Here is a 21,211-nt window from a genome sequence, read left to right as displayed (position 1 = left end):
TTTTATACTATTAATATACTATTTTTCTTACTTTGAAAAGTCACCAAATAAGCAACAAATTTCATAAATATTTCAATTGAAATTGTATTTGCTGATTCAATTACATTGCAATTCAATTTTGCAATTTAATTAAATTCTATATCAGTGACAATTCAACTACTTTGCAATTATGTATTATAATTCAAACAATGCGATTGAAATTATTCATTTTCCGTCTGTTCTACCTATTTTTATCTCTCATTACTTATTAATTAATTATTTTTGAATTCATTATTTTAATTCAATTTCATCGCGATTCGTAATCAACGTAATTACAAATTCCAATATCACAATTCCTAAGTTGTGCTAACGAATAGTTTGAAAAATCTGCTGGACGCGAGATCGGTAGTTCCAGTTTCGAGAAAACCGTGTTCCCGTTCGTTTAATTTCGCCGTTTCATTGGATTCAAAAAAGTCCTTCGGGCACAGCGTTCCACATAAGCGCGACTCCAAGCGGAAACAAAAATTGAAATTTTCTGGTTGGTTCTTTTTGGAGTGGACGGGGGGTTGGTTGGTCGGCCCCTTAATTGTCCTCTATAAACATGCGCTCTCCGCGGGCTCTCGGCGTGTCTCTCCGTTGATAAAATTGATCGCGGCGTCCTCCTTGCTCGCGGCAAAAAGCTGCGAGGCATGAGAGCTTTTTTTTCCGCGGATACTCTCAATCCGTCAAGGCTCGCCCCATAGTATCGTCTGGCTGACCCTCTTCCTCGAGTGCTACTTCCACGGCCGAGAATCAGTTTTTACTGCGAACGCGGCACGCGATTTGGCTCCGACGGATATCGTCTATGCCGTGGACTCCACGCTCACCCTGGTATTATCGCGTGGTTCTAAGAACGATACGATGAAAAGAAAACTTGTTTAGGGTACATAGAGGCTGGTATGCCGGTTTTGACGGCGTTAAGAATTTATGTGAATTACCATGCAAATATTCTGAAAACCTTACATCGAGTACTTGAACAGTTTATTCAGTACTTTTAGCTTTGATACCTATCTTTCAATAATACAACAGAATCATCTCATAAAATTGTATTAAGAAACTGATTAAGGTGTAATACAATTTTCGAAACATTTCACTTTTCTATATTTTACTTTGTGCTATTTTGGACATCTTCACGTTATAAGATGTAATAATATATAACAGTAACGTAAGAGTAGTTTTATTTGACTTGTCTTATTTTTATTTTTTTTCGTTGCTCTTTAACCTTTTTCTCGTTTCTCTCATTCTTCGCATCTTCCTTTCCTTCCAATTTCCTTCTTTTTGCTTCTAATTTGTTTTACTCCGTTTCTTCTGCTTTCTACCGTTTCATCCTCATCGCTGTTAATTCTATGCACATTCATTTTCTTTTTCCGCTAACGTCTTTTTTTTGTTCTTTTGCAAACATGAGACGTGTTGTTAAAACCCTTGTAGGAGACTGTAGTACAAAATGCGACGCTGAAGAGAGAAACTACGGTAAAAAATTATTTTCCAGGTGCTTTGTCGCCGCGAATACATAGTTTCTCGTTACTTATACGCTTCGTTGTAAATTGTTTAGCCCTCGATATAAATTTGTTATTAAGTTCTCGGGTCGAACGACGCCATAGTATGGCGGACCGTAAACAGTACTTCGCTGGTCGAACGACGGCCCTTTATGGGCAGACATAGGATCGTGAAACGGGAACGTAAAGGGTGCTCATAAGTATCTTTATTTCGCTTATTACAGGGAGGCGGTGTTAACGTTTGATCTGTTTATAGAGATACGTTGTACGTACGGGCTTCTGACGAAGAAGTCAACGCGATCATCTACATATTTTCTGCTTCGACATTTCTCATTTTGCACCTTCCACTGTGATGTCAATATTTCATCGAATATTTGCTGAATATCTGGCGATGGCGTCGAAGAATGTGACGCATTACAAAGTCAACGCGTTATGTAGATTGCAGCGAATATTTTTCACAATTTTTATGTTCGTCAACATTAACAAAAATTATCTTCGAATTCTGAAGGCTGTACGGAACTCCACAGTCTCGTCGTCACAATATCGTTATTAATTATTCCTTTGGTTTGTTCAGATGCTCCGCTCTTATTACAAAACGAAAATTATCGTAGAAAATTACTTACTTTTTACTCTCATTTATTTCTTTTTATATCTTTTATAACATATTTTTTCTGTACATCATTTAATGAAAGGTTCTTCCCGTTGACGTCAATAAATTATTATTATTATTGTTACGATTCAATCGATACAGATTGTCAGATTCAATCTATCATTAATGTTTTCGACAGCGAATCGATACGATTCGAACAAAGCATCGCACACAGCTCGAAAACAAAACTAAAAATCCCTTGGCTCCCTCGCCCGGCAAATTGGCCTAAAAACAAATTGCCCAGCGTCCCCGACATCGGTACACTACCAAATTGATGCACCGAACACAGTTTCAACAAACTCACTCGCAGCGATACACCGTCTGTCGCCACTGTATCAGACCGACCGCATTGTTTGCCCTAATCATTTCGCAGGCATTCGGTGCCGGACACGCTCATTATTGCGCCTCTCTTGGCCCGGGCTGTTCCATTTACGCTCGCCCTGTAAAACAATTATTCCCCTTTAACTCCCTTTCGAGGGCCTTCGCGACCCATCTCCGCATTTTTCCCCATAAAGTGTTACTTCCGGCGCGGCGAAGTAGACTCCGAGTGGTTCCAGCGTAGAAACCTCGCGGGCTGCTCGAAAATATGGCATCGCAGCCCTGCAGTCACACCTTGAAAATTATATTATTCTTCCACGATTTTACAGTCGCTATTTTGCTGTTCGAAACGCGCCTCGACTTTTCAATTCGGATAAAAGCTTTCTTTGTTAAATAGCGCGCAGTGTTAAATTTGGGGGGAAAAAAGAAAGAACACGGTCCGACGTATGTTTCCGATGTATTCTTATTTTGAAGCCGTGGGGAGGTTTGCTAAAAACATTTTCCTCGTAGGTTAGAAAGTTTTTGACCGTTCACGCGCGTTTCATGCTGCTCGGAATTCTTGACACCGTACGAATGAAAATGCATTGTAGAAAAATTGTATCTCTGACTGGGAAGGAAAACAATGTACGTAAGCGTGTCGCGCGCGAGAGAATATTCAAACCTTCGCACGTTCCTTGAATATTCCGACTTTCCCGTCAGCTGCAGTAGTTTAAGCTTCTTCGCCGTGATTAATTTGCTACGAGAAGACAAATATTTGAATGGAGCGAGTGACATCTGTTTTGTGAACCATAATATACTGTCTGTACCTATATGTGTCGAGAGACTACGTTCAAAAATATTGTCCACGTTCACTACTTACTGTGACCACATTTATCGACACAGCTTCGGTCCAGAAAATATACTGCTCACCGTCAATAGTCATACTCAGCAGTTTGCCAACACGCGGATAAGAATGTGAAAATGTAATCGCTGTGATACGTCTTAACTTTCCAATTTCAATTCGATTAACCCTTTCTACTTGGAGCTATTTAAATACTAAATCTAAAATAGTTTTTTTAATCCAAGGCAAATTATGTCTTGCGACGTCGCAACATTTAGAAATTATTTCTAAATGTAATTTTCAGTGGCGTCTTACACGATTAAAGTCATGCCGCGATCATTTCCAATTACGCCTCGCGTGCATAAGTTGCAAAGGTCGCATCGAACCGCATCGGATACTAAGGTCACAGTGGAATTCGTCGGCACCTAAGGCACGAAATATATTCTGCGTTATCGTGTAGGACGAAAATCGTTTCGAATAATGCCATAGCAATTTCTAATGGCGCTTCTTGTGGATGGGGTTGAAGAGCCGCGTGAAACTGCAGCGGAGTCCTAGAGCAATGGATTTGACAGCAACGGGAGCATAAAATAGGTGAATTTTCGCGCTCAGAGCGGCCAGAGGTTGAAGAGGAGGACGAGGAGATGGCTGAAGGTACGAGAAAAGGGCTGGAGTGGCTGAGGACAGAGCGAGGAAAGTCGCAGGAGGCTCTTCGCCGGCTTTCGCGTCGCGGTGTCTCGAAGGCAGCGGCGGGGTCTCTCTGCTTCCGACTGCAGATACATTGCGACATGGAACCGGGGGTTAGTGTAGGGGGTTTCGTGGTGGCGCGAGAGGGGCGAAGGGACCGGTGACGGGGGTGGTGGGTCGCTCGGGGCTCGAAAGGGGGATGAAATGCGCCGCGACGCGCTGCGGCGAAGCCAGACTGAGACGGAACGAGCCTACTCTCCGCATCCGCAGCATCCTCCCTCTCTGTCCTCCGCTCTCCTCTCCCTCGCTCTCTTTCTCCTTATTCACCCTCTCGCTCTATCTTTCTGTCTGTTCGCCATGCACCCTCTCGCTCTATCTTTCTGTCTGTTCGCCATGCACCCTCTCCCCCTTCACCGTGAACACCTTCTCTATCCTCCACGCGCCCTCTCTTCATTCCCCGCGAACGCTCTCTCTATTCTCTTTGAACACCCTCTTCGTTGAACACACTCTCTCTATTCTCCATGAAAAACCTCTCTATCCCCGTGTCACCGTCTCTCTCTCTCTCGGCCTCCTATTCTTTCCTGTAGGTTCACCCTTCGTCTCGCAACCCCGCCGCCGATCTTCCTCTCTCCGGGTCCTCTCTCCGTTGCTCTCGGTTCCGCTCTCGGTCTCGCTCGGTCCCTTGGCCCTTTCTCTCGCTCTGTTTCTGGCTTTCTCCATTTCACCCCGACGCGGTCCAGTCGAGTGTCGGCCCGTGCACCGAGCAGTTCGCCTCGTGGCTCGTTCGCACGACAGGTGCGCGCGTCACACCGTTCCCCGTTGCGGTCGGTCGCCGAGGATCTACCTGCGCTACCGCCGGCTACAAACCTCGGCTGCTACTTCCGCCGCCACTGCTGGATCCAACAAGATCGCGGCGGATTGTTGACAAGGTAGTAGCCAGTGATAACGGGGATCGCTGCGGACGCGGACCTCGTCACCGGGGGATCCACGTGGTTCTGCCGAACAGGGAGGTAGAAGGGGTGCACACCCTCCGGACCGGGTGGAAAGGGTCTCCTGGTTGCTCTGCTCTTATTGGACGGCGGTCTGACACCGTTCACCTTCGGCTAGACACCAGTCGCGTGCTACATCGAGCACGTTGAGGCGCGAGGATTGACAGGGGTGCCAGGCTCGAAGCTGCTGCTGCTGCTACCACCTTTCACGAAATGTAGTTCGGCGGGTCGTGTAACTATTGTTAGTGTACATGAAGTATTTTTGTTCGTACTGCGGGAAGTAGAGTAGTTCCGTAGATGTATTTGGAGATGGTTTCCATCGGAACAGATTGGCGGTAGCTTTTTTTGCACCCTTTTGTTTGTTATTTAGGGTAGATGCTTCTTTCGTAGGATAGTTTTGGTAGTGATGCTAATTATAGAAAAGTTTTATTCGTGCTGCAGAAAGTGAAGTAGTTTTGTAGATGTCGTCGTCCCTTGGGGATGATTTTAATGAAGGGGGGATGTTTGGTAGCCCTTGTGAACCGTTTGTTTGTTATTTATAGTAGATATTTTCTTTGCAAGTAGTGTTGACAGCGAGTTGTCCCGATACAAATTTTGAAGGATGCTCTTTCCCCAATAACGTTAAATTATTTGTTCTTAGAGATAAAGGACTCTTGTTATCAACATTTTCTTTACACCGTCATATTCGGTACTTCTAATTCCTACATTTTTTATCAGTTTTAAAATTGTAGAATATTTCTTGCTTCCTTATGCTCGATATTTTCGGTTGCTCCTCTTTTCATAGAGCAGTCTAAACGGTTGAATGAAAAAATATAAAAAATTGAAAGTTGACTTTTTGTTATTTATCACGTGGTAATTTTCATTATTCTAGAGACCAATACTCTAATTATATTTTTCCGCACGTTTCTAGACTTCATTTTCGTATCTTATTTTTTTCTATAGCATTGATACTTACCCACATATAAGCAATGAAATTTCCACGCTCCGGCCATTTATTGCACTCTTAATATTCTTCGGAATCAGCGTAGTTTCCTTCGCTTAGCGCGAGTGCAAATAATACGGTTTACGGCAGCGACAACGATTTCGATTGAGCACTTTGCGCCGGAGGTTGTAAAATGCTGGAGTACATTACCCCGTATCCCTATAAACTGTACACACGTCGGTAAATTTTATTTGAAGCTTCGTTCCGAGCAACGGGTTTCGAAAGGGAGAGGGTTTCTGCGTGCAGTTCCGTTTACTGTACCGATTGATGACCGTTTCTACGTATGGTTGTTATTCAATCACTCTGGAATAGCATTGATAGGATAGTGCTGGTTGGACTGCGGATGTTTACGTGCATATCGATCTTATTGGCAATAAGTTATTGGAAGTCGAACGAAAACTTGTTTTCTCAGCCAAAAGTTACGGCATGTTTTTCAAGAAAATAGACAGACGTCGAAACTTTCCTAAATGTTTCGGTGTTTATAACTCCCCGGATACAGGCTTATATACTCCGGAGACAAGAAATGGCTGACACGAGCTCTTCATCGATCATACGATATATAGAGGAAATGTGATTAGATAGATGTTCTAATTTTCGAAAGGGAAACTACGAATCCGACTAAATATGATGGATTACTGATCTGTGTTTTCAATATTATTCTTCAAATTAAGCGATACAGTTCTACGTTTTCATCAGGCTACTTTGAGCTGTCGGAATCCTTAAGAAATAAATAAATCTGCATTTTTCGTATACAAGCATAAGATCTATAACTGGTACCCTATTTGTCAAACATTGCTAATATCGTCTACATTGTTTACTGAAAAAGACAAGTGTGTGTTTACTAGACTGTAGACATTATACATTAATAATGTACAACCAGCCTAAAAAGTATTTATTGAATTATATGTCAAGACAAAGGTGTTTCAATGAGGTCAATGCGTTGCAGAGAAACTCGTTAAAAGTTGATTTTCTCTTGAAAGGGTTGACTTTTGGATCTATATTACCTGGAAGTTTTTTACTCTTCTCGCTGAGCATCGTAAGTCCTTAAAGTCTTGAGAAATGTTCTTCAACATCCTGTATATACTACATGTAATAATCTCGTATCTATTAAATAAACAATATTGTCTAAAACTGAAATAAAAGGCAAGCATCCGAAGGAATTTCCACAAAATTTTTCTCGAAGCATGACAAAATCCTTTAAAATGTCTCAACTTATTTCCATCCCCTAAAAATTAGCTGATAAAAATTCGCCTTTTCACGAAGACATATAATACAGTTCACAGTCCAACAATCGAAAGAAAGAAGTTTAGAATGCAGTGCAGCTTCCAAGGTCTGAAATCGCTATAGTCTGCACCAGCTCCCTCTCCGTTCTCGCACGGGGTCAGCAACCGGTAGAAGTAATAGCATCGTTCGCCTAAACACCTGAAAAATATTGTACCATACACGAAAGCAGTCTCGATGGGCACGAAAACACTTCGCGGGGGCTACTCCGGGTAATCAGATTCCGCGGATTCGGCTGAAAGACTCCACTCGGCAACCGGGAAGAAGCTTCGGGGAACACGCGCGAGGGTGGTTCCGGTCCTTCGTATTCCGCTCAGACGCAGCCAGCGCCGCGCGTCGCCCGGCCCCGTCCGCGTGGAAATTGAAAATCAGCCCCGCGTGTCCACGTGCCCGGAATTTCGGAACGGGCCTGAACGCGTCTATTCAAGCCTGGCCGCGGTAATGCATCGACGCATTCGACGGATGCATGCACGTCCCAACACCGATTCGTTCTGTTCGACGACTTTTCGGCGACGAGGTTTGGTCAATTTCGTTTCCTGCCGAGCGGCTTAGACCGCCGTGGCACGCAACTTCTGACAGATTTTTCCGGCGAATACGAACCTTTCGAGACTTTAAACGATCAAGTGAGTGACAAATGGAATAAGTCGATGAAAGTTGGGAGAAGTGGCTGTCATTCAAACCGAGGTTCCAGAGAACTTCGCTCACTTCGGTGAAAGATTGTTCAGTGAAAAGTTTAATTTCTCGTGCTTTTGTTATTCGTTGCACTAACTAAGAATAATATACAGTAGATCGTTTGTTCGGTATTAGATTAACGACTAATTTTTTATATTTAAGAAACACTGATTTATGATGCTCGAATTGAGAAAGTTGTTATTTTCTCGCTAGGCTTCCTTTGTAAGATTAATCATTCGATCACAACCGGTGCCGGAACATCAATGTCGGAATAAAAGATCCAGAAAATTGAAAATGGAGGCACTGAATAATAGCTTGGTTTCGATATTGGACCGGATTTTCCGCGGAAGATGGAAGAAACGGCGGCCGCGTTTCGCCGATATACCATAAATATCGAATTTCGGGACGCGGTTCAGCGAGGGGTTAATCAACTGGCGCTTAAATGAAACGAAATCGCCGCGGAGGTTGTTCGGCCGCATAAAGGAATTCGATCAGCGGGTTTTCCGGGGCGCGAGCCACGAACAATAACCCCGGTATTCTCTCGGCTGGCTGTTCTTCCAAGCTCCTTTCTTCGCGGGCATTAATCAGATTAAAATTCCCGCTTACGATCGGCGAACGGTTTCGAGGCTCCGCGAAAGCCCCCGGTCGTGTTTTCCTTTCGTTTTTTCGTCCGCGGGGCTCAATTTAATCTCCCGGAAACGGTTAATACCCGCGCTACAAGGTGTCTCGCTCGGTTCGAATCGCTTTAAAACTTTGCTCCGGTTTTAAAAAAAGAATGAGACCGATGTCGCCTTTCTTTATGTTCTGGGGCAACAGCTGGGTACACTTTGTTTATCACTTTTAACTTGCGCAAGGTATACAGTTTTTGACAGTTTTCAAAGTTTTTTGCTTTATTGAAAAGAGTAAACATATTTTCTATTTATGGCTCTTTTTATTTAGGTAAATAGGTACGTTTGCCTGATTTTATTAACAGAGCAAAAATTTGCCTCAGGGACCTGTGAATAAAATTCTGAATCGATTAGACGTAGATTAGGTGCTATCAAATACCACGGTACTGTAATAATTTTTATTTCAATTCAATTTTATAACGGAAAATTTCCGAGTGCTAAGGGTTAATACACAGTACAGTTCGCGATTAATTCTCCAACCTAATAGTTCGAAACTTTTAAAACTTTTAAGGAAGTGTGATAAAATCGAAAAAAACGCCGGAACAAATTTTTCGGAAAATCCATTAGAGCCCGGCAAACGATGGGAACTAGGCACAGCGGGGAAACGGGTTAACCGCTCTCGCTAGGTGAAAATTTTCGAAGCTCCGTACGGGCCATATTTCCTGCTGCATCGCGTCAGCTCTACCCGGGGAGCTGTCGCGTATTTTTCCGCTAGCCGGGCGCTATTAATTGCTAGCGAAAATTAAACCGCGACGGCCCACGCGCGATCAAGCCCGACAACGTGTCGGCGGGAAGCGTTGGTTTCCGCGCGGAACGCCGCGCTGGCTCGTAAATTGCCCGATGAATGTCGCCCCTTGTCCCCATCAGTGTCTTTTCATTACCGTGGCTAATTTATGCGCCCCCGTAAAATTGTTGCCGCGCGGGCAACGAGCACGGTGTTTACGCCGCGATAAACGCCACTAAATTAGAAAGCAATCGACTCCGCGTCGGATTAGGTTCGTTCCTCCGCTATCACGGGCTGCCCTCGATCTTCTTCGCGAGCCTGATTGTCCTGGACAGGAGTATCGATTCGGAGGGGGCTCGCTGGACAAATTTATTTTCGGAGCGAACTTGCGATTATGCGATCACTTCGGACATCTGGATGTTTCTCGACTCGATATATTCGAAGAAAATTCAGTCTTCGTTGGGTGATGATTAGTGATTTGCTATGATTTTATATCAAGAATAAATACCATTATATTGCCGTATTTGAACGAGTCAGACTCGCGATGGAGATTTCTAGTAATAAGCTGTTAAGTATGAATGTTTATCCGTTCCTTCAAGTAGTTATCAAATTTTATTCTCTCGTCACGAATATTTAAACATTAAAACAGATTTATATCTGCTAATAACGTGTACAAAATAACTGTAAAATTCCTTTTTCTTCTAAGAAATTAATACGATCGAAAAAATTCTAGTCATAGTACTTGTAAAGAAAATGGTACAACCAGGTGTTAATGTTCATTAAGTAAGATATTCTGTTCTATTTAAAAAATTTGCTTTTATCATTAAAGTACAAGGATCGGTAATATAAAATTAATGTTTACACTACGACACCCACGTGTTTGCAATGCATTAGACGTCCTTTATTACAATCTTCGCGATCTTTGTTACGACGAATCAAAATTGCACATTAAAGTAGCACCTCAAAGATCAGTTGCACATCGTAGCATAATTACTCGATATTACGATATTAACGAGGTAATAATCTGTAGTGTCGGATGGCGTATTCATTGCGCGGCGAGTCGCGACATTAGTGTACACAGAAACTTTCCGCGATGCGGTGTCGAAATTCATAGTCCGCATTCTATTCGTTGCGCCGATGGCCAAAATGTTCCCGGTGCGCATAGTTTCTGGGAGCCCTTTATTTTCGAGTTATAGGCTCTCAAAGTTTCATGCTAGAGCAAATATTCAAAATGGCTTCCACGGGCGGGATTACCTGCTTCCTGCTTCCCGATGCGACCTATGGATTGCCGGATTCCCGCTAAGGCCGGCAAAGGGAATTTCTGCCGAGAAAAATTGGTCCCCGACGAAAAAGTTGTCTGAAACGTCGGGAAATAAAAGGAGTCCACGGAATCGGGCTGCTATTATCTCGTTTCTTTCCGATCCATTTTGCAGCGGCGACCGTGGAAATGAAATCCAACTGTAAAACACGAACGATTTTCCGAGATAAATACTTCTGTATGTTTTTTAATCTTTCCAATGCTTTAAATCGCACAGCTATTCATTATAAATGCATAAAATTTGCTAGATTTTTTTTACGGGGATTGCGCACGTCGATTTTCATTATCCGATCGCTTACTTCGTTTTTCGAATGTTGTTCTACATTGCAACTATTCGTATTGCAGATACGATGCCCCTGCGAGGAATAAACTGAAGTTATCTCGTTTACGTCAGAGAATTATTTCGAAGGCACGACTTTGTGTCTCAATTTTCCAAACTTTATTCCAAACTTATTTCAAACTTCATTGCAAGTTTTAATAATAGTTTACCTTTCCTGAGAATACGAAGATGCTGCTGCGGGACCTGTATCCGTCCTTTTTGATCATTTCCATGCGAATTTCCGTACGTTAATAAAAGCTGCAAGTTTTCGATATTCAAACGTTTTCGTTAATGAAACTGCAGGGCATCTTTCGTTCGACTTCCTTCTCAAATGAAGCAATTGTTAGCTTATTTTTATTTTTATAAAATAAAGGAGCTTCTATTTTGATGTCATCATAGGATACAGATACAAAATTATTTACGTTTGATAATACTGACTCTGTCAATAGAGTTTAATATCTGTGATTATTATGACAATGTGAAAATAATTAAAAGAAGGAATATATTCTTATCTGTCCCTGGTTGTTGCAATTAATAAAGAAACATATTATTTTGCATAGAGATCCACAGTCTGCTTCAATTGCTCACCCTGTCTAAGCAAAACATAATTCACGTAACCCGTAACTAATAAATATCAACGTTTATAAATTAACAACGAGCACACAACTTGAAAATTTAAAGAAGCAAAGTAACTCTATTCTATCGTGCTCGGCAAGCTATTTTATTTATTTCTGTTCCGCGACGACGAAGAAAAAGCAAAACGGGACACGATAAATATGAGATATAAAAACACTGATAAAACGGGAGGTCGAAGTTACACGTAGAGCTACAGAGGGTTAAATAGCTCGAACGAGAAAAAAAGGGGGGTTGTACTGCAGTTTACGAGTAGAGCGCGACTTCAAAGGTCGTTCGCGGGGGGGTTGGAAGACGCGTTGGCCGGTCAAAGGAAAATTTCTGAAAAAGCTCGAGGAAACGGGGACAAAAGGTGCACGGCATCCGTCACTTGAAATTTGCCCTGCTCGCACCACAATGATCCGACGAGTCCATTGTTGCTGCCCCCCCTTCCCTCCTCGTCTCGCCGTGCAGAATGTGCCATTAGTGTTCAGCGGAGCGCGGTCCAGGAGTGCCGAGTTAATGGGATAACTCTTCGGGGTCTTTATAGAGGGAGGGCTCGGCAGTCGCGGAGACAACAGGGTAATTAACACAGTTTTCGATTTTATTAGCGTCATTAATCCTATTGTCGGGGCACGGCATTGTGGCCCGCGTGCGTATACCTCGCGTGCGGCGGAGATCAATTTCCCGTGCGCCGAGATCGCGCTCGGCTCCGATGGAGTCGGCGAGAGATAATATGCTGGCTTAAAGTCGCATCGATGGCGGCTCGAAGCCGCTCCGGAGTGCCACTCGAAACGAGCCTCGGCAACATATACGGCTGGCGGATCGAAAACCGCGAGCTTCGAGCACTCTGAACCATCGGGCTGCCAATATTTATTCCACCCCTGCGTTATTTCACCTGTTAACCCACCGACGATACATTATGTATAAAAAGTACCTGGAATTTCGCATTCCGAAACCCGTGGTACGTGTAGCCGTACAATGTTTCTGTATATATATATCTGTAGACAGCTAAGTCGTTCTAATGCCGAATTCAATTGCGATCCGTCAGCCATTGTGTCTGCAGCAGAGGTAGTGGAAATTTTATTCGGATAACAGGTGAAAGATACAAGCTAACGAATAATATTTTATAGGACAGTATCGAATAAATATCCAATCGAATACAAATTTATCTGTATAAAAATTTATGGAATAAGAAAAAGAATTTAGTTCCACGATTTTCCATCGAGGACCCCTTGAGTTGATTCTTCCTTAATTTTAATCGGAAAAGCGATCATTTGAATTTCTCCGTAATTTTAATTGAAAATACAGTGTTTTATCTTAGAAAAATTATGATCCCAGAAAAAGATACTTTTAATATTAAAAATCGTGCAGAAATTCGTATTTTATGAATTTTTATATAATTGGCACGCTTTTAAAGATTATTATTCCAAACAGGTGCACAAAATTTTCGATTCGTCCACCACAAATTATTTATCCCTGTAGCTAGAAATAGATGCTTACGGATAGTGACCCGCTCATGCAGCAGTTTTATGTGATCCCTTCTTATTTATGGCTCCTTGGCGGACATTAACTTGCATTACGACCGCATACATATCAACTGCTAAATGTTTCCAACTATACCATGTGAGGTGCATCGTGAATACGATTAATAACATCCGGGATCCATCGAAGGAAGTTGGAGTCGCTGCGTTAAGCGTAGAATCATGGTTTACGATCTTCAGAAACATGACTTTTATTATTATACATTATATGAACAGCACAACTGTGTAGTAATATTCATGCTGTAGAATTTCTATGAAAAGCTTCAGCAATAATCTTTTTAATCTCTCGCTTTATAATCAGTGGATAAACAAATAGGGCTTTGCGAAGAAATTAATTTCCGGCGGAATAACAATTGTTTGCAAGAAGTTCTCATTCAAAAGACATCCTTGCAAGTTGCATTGTTTCTTAAAAATCTCTAACAATTACTGTTTACCAAATATTCCAAAAAGTCACTGCGTCTTAAAATTTCAAGAAAGTGATTGTTTCTTAAAAAATTGTTAATTTATTATCTCTCAAAACATCTAAGAAATCGTGTTCGTAGACAGCTGCCAGGCAAGATTGGCTGAATGATTTCGTTTCGTCTCACCCGGTATACCAATTAGGAGAGAACCGACACCTTACGACAATTTACCCAGGTTCGCTTATTGCTCCCGTTTTCGATAACCGTGTCGATGCGGTGATTTCCTCGACGACCCCGCGACATTTATTACCCAACAGCCGCGACTCACCTGTGTACGGTAACACGTGAAACCTGCGACTCGGTTAGCTCACCGCGAAGGTGGTAATTCCGGTGTTACCGTATCGCCTGGTAAAATCTAACGAGAACAGCCCCGCACGCGAAACCGCGCGCAACTTTTCTTGGACTTTTTCCCGATTAGCTGCTACCGTACACGCTGCGGAGCGGGGCCATTTATTTCGTGGCATGTCCCGGACGGGCTTCTGGTACATTTCAAACACGTGAAATCGTTAATCTCCGGTTCGTTATAGCGCGCATTCGAGTGGCTCCCGCAGAATTTATTCGCCGCCGCTGTTTACACGGAACTGTCCAGATTTTATTTAACAGTTTGTCTTCCGCCCGGATCGCTCCGTTATTATTCAGCCGCCGCGAAAAATTAATTTCTCCGCATGGCGTGTTCCGGCACGGGAAATTCAGTTAGAGTCTCGCGAAATCCGAGGAGATGAAGATAACCGTGATAAATAGGCTGCAGATCTGGAGACACGTATGTTACATGCAAACCGCTAAACGCGAGGAAACGTTGGCTAAAGTTAATTGCGTTACTATTTTATTTCCATTACAAAGAGCTCTCTGATCGATATAAGACATTGTTTCTTTCTTCAAATTTCCATGAACAATGCATAGAAATGAGAATTTGCACGGAGATTTACAATGTCTTGACTCTTTCAGCTTTCTTCCACCGAACGAATTGTTTCATTGTTCAAGTATATTCGTTGCTGCTGACGTTAGCTATTGTTTCCAGTATTTCGCTGATTTGTATAATTGTTATACATAAATTTCTATAAAAATCATTGCAACGCTTTAAGATAAATAAATACTTATAGTTCACTTATAGTGCTCGCTTTTCCAAGAAACCTTGAAGAAAAAGAATCACAGAGTGATCAAGATTTCTATCTTGCGGCACCTTTCTTTCAGTCAGACGTGAAAGCAACGCGCAATTAGGTCAAACGGAAGCTCTCTCGAATAAAGCCGTCAATGTCCAATTACCGATTTTTATATATATTTTTTACAGGCTCTCCGGGAAGTCGTGGGAAATAAACATCTTGACAGGTTTCTCGCGCTTGTTACCTACGGTAAAGGATCATAGTTCGCGGTGGCAAGGCATTTTACTCGGCGGACGTCTTGCGCTTATATCGAATCAGGGTTGGCCCACCTTCGATGATACTCGGAGGAGTTTCCGGGCTGCCGGTAGTGGACCGTAAAGCGGGAAACTTCGCTGCTAATAGGCTGGTAATCTATTAACAAACTTGATCGTCGGGGTCCGTCGGTAATCCCTGTGTTCCTGGAAACTTGCTGTAATGGAATCAAACGGACGGACACCGTCGAAACCCCGCGTCCGGGATTCAAACTCTTCCGGATCAGCGGCGGAGTCGCTCTCCATCAAATTCGAATTAAATGCGAAGAGGCCACGTGGCTCTCCCAGTTGTAAGATTTCCTCTTGCCACTAATGCCTCGAAGATCATTGTCTTGGGATCGAGACGGACTCCGCGGGACCCTTAAATCTGTTGCATCGCCGGAATTTTCGCAACAATTGGTTGCTATATTTATTTGTCATTTGAATGTCATTTGTCATTATTTTGTAGTGGCAGGGCATTTTGAGGTATTTATATTCGCGATATGGGTTTTTCTAGTTTATTAGTTATGGTTCTGAATGGCAGATTTATATTTGAATATTTTCTATACTTTTCTCTTATCACAAATTGCATGTATCTTTTATGTGAGTGGATTAGAATCGTGGAGGACCAAGTTTTTATGACGTAAGTCAAAATTTTCGAAAATATAATTCTAACCCACACATGTGTAACAATTCTTATTACAAATTTAATATATTCTTTATATGCAATAATTCCTATTAAAAATTATATCTGTATTCTCTGAGCCCTGGTAATATTTTACTGCATTGTACCTTAAATTTCTTATCGCGTTATATTTATATCAACGCTTTGTCGTTTTGATTGCTTACACATAAAACAGAAACACTGGCAGTGGGATGACTTTTCCGTTCAGCTTGTCGTGCACAAGTGGTAGATTCAACTGTACGGAATTCTATACCGTTCTTGTCTGATTGATTACACGAATGGCTTTGTCTCTGATCGTTCGTTATTCCTTGGAGACAAGAGGGATCCGCAGATTCGTTCTTCGCAGTCGCTGAATGTCGTAACGCACACGTTTTCTCTTCCTTGAGCACCGGGTTTTTCGCATAAAGTGACGGCGATGCTCGTATATCATACTTAAAGAGAAACGTAAAGCTGTATAGGATTGCGTCAAAGATCTTTCAGCGCAGAGAACGTGTCAAACCGGTATACGTGTAAACAATGCTATTTACTCAGAATCTACGGAAAATATTTGGCTGCAGAATTTGCATTGCGATGCGTAAGTAGAAACATTGTGCAAACATAACGTGTACAAGAAAATATTTTCGAGAAATAATTTATGGGAAGTATGATTAAAAAAAATCTCTGAAAAATTGCAATTGTATAAAGCAATTTGTAAGAAACAATATGTATGAGAAAAATTCTAAAACAAAGTATTGTTCCTTGCTGTAAGGATAGCATAATTTCTGTCAAAGGATAAAGGGATGGAAGTATATAAGGGAGAGGGAGGCAGGACCTCTCAAAACCCACTTGAATTGATAAATAAGAAAACCATTAAACTAATTTACACGAGGTGGAAGGAGCCCCTAATCACGTCTCTTATCCAACGCATAATTTAGCCAATAATAATCAAAAGTCTGGAATGAAAATAAAGTAAAAGTTGTTAGGAAGATACACGGGGAAACAAGACGCTGACAAGAATCAGGAAGCATTGCTTGTTTACAGCTGGTAACATTCGAGTCCCTCATTTCGTATAAATTACGGCTGACAGGAAGGGATCATTTTACCCTACTTTCACGAGAGCGTTAACAAGGGTGGGGCTGGTAGAAATCGGTCCTACGCTATTCTCTGTGCCATGTTTACAGCAAGGAACAGCAAACGATCCCGAAAAGATTCAGTTTCCAAAGTTCCCTGAACAATAAGAAATTAGCATACGCAACACCCTTCCGTTCCACCCCTAAGCCCGCCCGAACACCGCAACAAAGCATCCCTGTTTCCGAGAGAAAGTAGCGAGGCGCATAAAAATAGCCCGGCAGATGCTTTAAAGTGGATGTTTTTTGCTTCAGGTGTCGCGGAAGGTGATCTCGACGTCGAGGCGCCGGACACGAGGGAAGCCCACGAACGAAGGAGAAGAAGAAGAAGAAGAAGAGGAAGAAGAAGAAGAAGGAGCCGCGGGTTTATTTCGGTGCTAATTAAGTGGTGGCGTCCGCGCACGGTCGCGCGAGCGAGTGACCGAGTGAGCGAGTGAGCAAGAGGCGTGTCTAATTGGCACGGGTACAACGAGGCAGGCGATCCTTAATTGGTTAATTCGCGGGGAGGCCCTCGACGAGCGAATGCGTGGCCGCGCGGCCGTGTGTCGCAGGATGCAGTCGCGCCCGACCGCCTCGGGATAATAATCGCCACGGGATAGGAATCGTCCTGTTACGCGGGAACCGTCGCCGGGACACCCTGCCCACGAAAACGCCTTTACGATAATCCGAACGACCTTCTTTCTCTTCTATGACAAGTTCCTGCAGTACGTGACCAAATTCGCCACCATGACCAGCGGGCAGAGGAACAAGTCCGTGGTGCATCCCGAGCAGCGATATGCCTACATGCCTTGTCCCCTGTACGATACCGGTGAGTACTTTTAATTATTCGTTTGCATTTTTTTAAATTGCGAAAGCAGTGTTGGTAGCGATAGACTGTGGATCTTTATGCAGGTGTAAATTATTTTGACACTATACTTTAGATCCTGTCGCGAATTAATTTAATTTTTGAAAACCCTCTTCGTGTCATACTTTCACGCCACCACAATAATTGAAAATTTTATTTGAGATTTGATATTACATATTCTGTAAGGATAATACAAGAAAGGGATCTTTGAAAACCAATGGGCTTTCTAAGTAAAGCATATCGAAATATATTTAGAAATAGAAGTGTTTAAATAACGAAACAGTTTCTTCACTACAGGGGTAAATGAACTTATTGGTTAGCTAATTAAAAATTGTTATTATAATGTTCCAAAATATCATTTGTCTTACTAAATTTTTTTATATTTATAAAATACTGTTTATACTGTAATTGTTTGTGAATCATACGACTTACAGTTAAGTAAGAAAATTGCGTTAAAATGGCTTCGAGGTTCTGTTTTTCGGAACATTTTATCGTTAGCACAGAGGGATCAACGGGGCCACGATAAGTACTTTTAATTATCTTGTGTAAAGAACCTTGAGAACCCTGATTTGAATTTTGATACATTAACCCTCATCCATCACTTTTCCGACCTCATTTGCCTCTTGCTGAAAAGACAAACAATTGGATTTACCAATCTCTTCTCTGCAAGTGAAAAAGCTGTCACCAGACAAGAGCAATTAAAATTAACTAAGCGACATATAGATGATTTTCAAAAGTCGGTCATAAATGTTGCCCTACTTCGAATATTGTATTTCGATAGTTTATTCCCGAGTTCTATATCTTCCTGTACGAAATAACCGCGTAAACATCCACAGTCTATTTAGTTCGACAGTGGTTCTTCACGGAGGAAGTAGAAGTTCGAATTAATTTCCCTCGTGCAGACTCGATCCATAAACATGTTCCACTTAAAACAGCGGCTCGCAAAGGACGCAATCTCGCGTTTAATTAATTCGCCCGCAGAAATTTAAAGCGCCCTTTGTAGGCGGTAAGGGACAAAGAGCATATTTTGTGGGCCAAATTGCTCCCTCCAATAAGAATCACTGCGGCACCTCGCCGCCCCCCCCCCCCCCCCCACCCTTAACTAGTTTTACGCGCGGGGATTCGAATTCCCAGAACTCGTGTATTTTACGCGGCCATTTAATTCTCGCGAGACCCGAGACGTTTTCATATTTGAAAGCCACAGTTTAGACCATAAACTACGAACAATTGGCTGGGGTTCCTCCGATTTTCACCCTCTCGAACGAGCGTAAAAGCCAGCGATAATAATATTAGAAAGTTCGATCGGTCTTCCATATACAGAATTATTTTTGCGTGTAAGAAAGGGTTTAAATTCCGATCGAGTGTCGAATCGAACGACGCGTAATCGGATTTCCCGTTTGTTGGCAAGATTTCCTATTCGGTTTCGCAACGAGTCGATTCAGAGTTACATACTAGGAGCCCGCCGATGCGTGCAGCTTCAGTCCGTCGGACCACCGTTTAAGGGTCGAAATTTTGCAATTAATTGGGCCGCGCGTCAGTGCGAAATTGTACGTTGGTTGCAAACTCATTGGGGGAATTAATTGAGATGAACGCGGACTGATATGCAGCGGCCGTGGAATGTACCCGGCGTGGCAATCAATTTTAATGAAAAGTTTCAGTAATTCCATTTATTCGGCGCACGCGTGACGATATAATTGACGTAAACAATAATTGCTTGACCAGAATTTGCGGTCACGGTGTAGGACTTGTCAAAATTCGTTCGTATTATTAGGCGGTGAATATTTCATGAACGATTTCATGGAAACCAGAGGACGATTATTAACAATGCGTAATTTGTGAAACAAACTGCGGATAAACTATTGGGTTGTTCGGAAAGTAATTTCGTTTCTAATATTTATAGGAAAACCTTTTTTGGGAACAATCTGCGGGAAACAACTTATACGAAAACAATTTTATAAAACAATTGGCAGCACAGTTCTTTAAAAAACAATTTCAGAGCGTTCGACTGCAAAATGTTCCATGCAAATCTACTTCGCAGACGTTCTTAAAAAAGTAAACGACTGAAACGGAGTTGCTGAAACTTCTTTGAGAGACCGCGAGTCCGAGTACGTTCCGTTCCCGCGAAAATATGTTTAATCGTAGATTCGCTCTTTCGGAGGGGGTTGAGAAAAAAGAAAATCGAACGGGATTTGCACGTCGGAACTTCCGTCGCCGAGCGCTTAATTAGGAAACTTGGCGATTCTGTTATTCAGATGAGCCGCGTGTACACAAAAGAACTGTTCGCGCGCGCGCGAGCGTCCGCCTTAGAGGGTAGTAACAGCTTAATAAATATTGATGGGGAGGGTAACTCGAGGAATAATCGGATATTTATGTCGGTCGTAAATAACGCCGGGCAGCGCCTCCGTCTCCCTCTGAAAGCTCGGCAGCAGCCACCCCTCCCTCCCCTCACTTCCCCTTTTTATCGAACGCAAAGAAAAGACCGCGAAACTTTAATGTAACGAACCAATTAGAAATTGTAGTCGCGAGAAGGATCTCGCCCGGCGAATAGAGAAGTTCGAAAGAGTTGCCGGCCCGGGGTTCAGCTTTATTAGCCCCGAAATGATATTTAGATGCAAAGTAACTCCGGGACATACTTGCGGGAGAGTCCGACAAAAGTCCGCTCTCGTTCCGAATCGAGAACTTTTCGACCGCTATAGGAACCCAATTTCCTTTGGTACGAAGTGCCGCGGCCAAGTTTCGCCGCCGGATCGACGGGAAATCTTATAGAACGTGCCCGACGAGCACCGTTTGCATACCGATGGCAAATAACAGGCGAGCGGGGAACAGCAATCGACGGCTGCTCGCCGAATCCGCGCCTTCCTCCGCTTTGTTTTTTCGACATTCTTGTCGCCGAGATGCCATTTTTCTCGCGCCAGAATTTCTGCGAAAGTTGCCTCGTTTCGGCAGGATCTCCCATCGTTGTCTAACAAGTGCCGTCGCACTCGTAGGGGTGATATCGTGTCAGCTGTCCTCGTGCCATGCTAAATAGCAGATTATCGTCGCGATGCAGTTTTATAGTTGATATTCGACGACGAATTTTTGTATTTTCTTCAAGTAGAAACGCAGTGAAGTTGTCGCAGTGCTCGAAACTACGTCGACCAATTCTTTTTATACGCGTCGTACTCGTATCAGGGAGACGCTGATGGAAACAGAGTGCTCGAGCGAAGCTGTACCCTATCTCGTTTAGACGATGCCGACGAATGTTCGTTACTTTTTTGACGAGCTTCGTTTAGCACTCTTAGATTGAATGTATCCCTTATGGAACGATTTATAGAAATTGAGAGCGAGGAAATTCGTTTCTGTTTCTACTAAAGATTTTACAGCATTGCAAGGAGGATTGAAAAAGATATGTTACAACAATACCAATGTTACCAGAACGAATTGGAAAATGGCTGTTATATGGATAACAAACAGATCATATTTCTAGATCAGATTTTGCAATTGTAACACTAAACGTACCAAGAGGGGTCAAATGACCCCTTTTGAAAGTTTACTTTTCTAATTCTTACATTTATTGTTATTTCTGTCGGTCATTTGACTTTCTGTAAATTCTTATATCATCCGATTATTCAATTTCCCACTTTCCGTTTTT

At 42.6% G+C, this 21,211-nt stretch overlaps 1 protein-coding gene across 2 annotated transcripts in view; it reads left to right on the top strand.

The window, feature by feature from the left end:
* LOC144469395 (monocarboxylate transporter 12) overlaps positions 1 to 17,539 on the top strand; it is a 59,816-nt gene extending 42,277 nt beyond the window's left edge. For both annotated transcript variants that reach the window (XR_013493966.1, XR_013493964.1), the window contains one exon: positions 16,992 to 17,539. The gene's annotated coding sequence lies outside the window, so the exon portion shown is untranslated. The remainder of the gene's footprint in view (positions 1 to 16,991) is intronic.
* Positions 17,540 to 21,211: the final 3,672 nt, after the last annotated feature.

The sequence above is a fragment of the Augochlora pura genome, chromosome 4, assembly GCF_028453695.1.
Source record: "Augochlora pura isolate Apur16 chromosome 4, APUR_v2.2.1, whole genome shotgun sequence".
Taxonomy (NCBI): Eukaryota; Metazoa; Arthropoda; class Insecta; order Hymenoptera; family Halictidae; genus Augochlora; species Augochlora pura.
This window is presented reverse-complemented; position numbering and strand designations above follow the sequence as displayed.